Source organism: Chiloscyllium plagiosum, unplaced genomic scaffold (genome assembly GCF_037043375.1).
Source record: "Chiloscyllium plagiosum isolate Xiang-an unplaced genomic scaffold, Cpla_swu_hap1 HiC_scaffold_14, whole genome shotgun sequence".
NCBI lineage: Eukaryota > Metazoa > Chordata > Chondrichthyes > Orectolobiformes > Hemiscylliidae > Chiloscyllium > Chiloscyllium plagiosum.
Genome location: NW_028270152.1, coordinates 110457915 through 110459004, shown reverse-complemented (window position 1 = coordinate 110459004; position 1090 = coordinate 110457915). Strand labels below are relative to the sequence as shown.

General features: G+C 42.6%; 1 non-coding gene across 1 annotated transcript; it reads left to right on the top strand.

Moving 5' to 3' along the window:
• The first annotated feature begins 254 nt into the window (after positions 1–254).
• trnas-gcu (transfer RNA serine (anticodon GCU)) lies at positions 255–336 on the top strand. Its single transcript has one exon. It is a non-coding gene; the product is annotated as a tRNA-Ser (tRNA).
• Positions 337–1090: the final 754 nt, after the last annotated feature.

The window sequence follows — 1090 nt, the reverse complement described above, 5'->3', positions numbered from 1 at the left end:
ATTCCATTGACTTCAAATCTTCACAGAATTCAACAGACCTTGTTACATAGTCATTTCTTCATTTTTGTTCAGACCACTGTGAGCAGAGTGTCACAGTGGGAATGCGTTTGCTCCACAACCCAGAGGTCAGACCATAGTCTTGGAACCGTACTGTGCTATTTATGATTTCACCAAAACAAGGGAGAAATGTCTGCTGCTCTGCATAATTTATGCAATTCACTTATTCATAAGGTTATAGCTGCTCAGACGTCTGTGACGAGGTGGCCGAGAGGTTAAGGCGATGGACTGCTAATCCATTGTGCTCTGCACGCGTGGGTTCGAGTCCCACTCTCGTCGGTGCTATCAGTGGTTTTCAATGTTGCTATTTTTGGATGATCACAACTGTCTTACTGAAATTGGAACTGCAATGTCAGTTTGTATGCATCGATGCTATTATAAAATCTCAAAGAATAATTTGGTCCTGTTGCCTAAATTGCATTGAAATGTAGATTGCATTGGGATATTGAAAAGGAACGCGACTTTCTTTAACAAGTCAAGCTGCTGTGACCTTTTATCGTATGAAAGAGATCCAGGAAAACCAAATAACAAGAGATGTGAAGGACATGTTTATGCAGTGGTATTCCTAATGAGTATTTTGTCAAATGAAATCTGGAGCAGGTTGAGTAGAAGTGGTTCATCTTGGTGAGAAGAGCACAAAATAATGGAGATATTTCAAAAGGAGCAGGGCGTGGGTGTGGGGGCACCGAGAACTAGCTGTAAATGCACAGTAGAGAATTCCCGATGTGGGTGCTGTGCATGGGCAACGGAAAGACTTACACATTGGTCTCGCCCTCGCCCCTTGCTCTCGCCATTGATGACTGCTGGACATAAGGCCCAAATACAAGATGCGGGAAGCGAGCTCCCTCTCGTTATGCACACACTGGATGCATCACATTGAACTATAAAAAAACTGGAGAAGTCAGCATGTTAACTGTAGGGACTGAACCTAAACTGTGGATCAATAACCGCAGATTCATGCAGCATAAACATGAAAAATGATTTAAAGTGTCTTTATACGCATGTCATTAACAGACGTTTCGTTCTAATACCC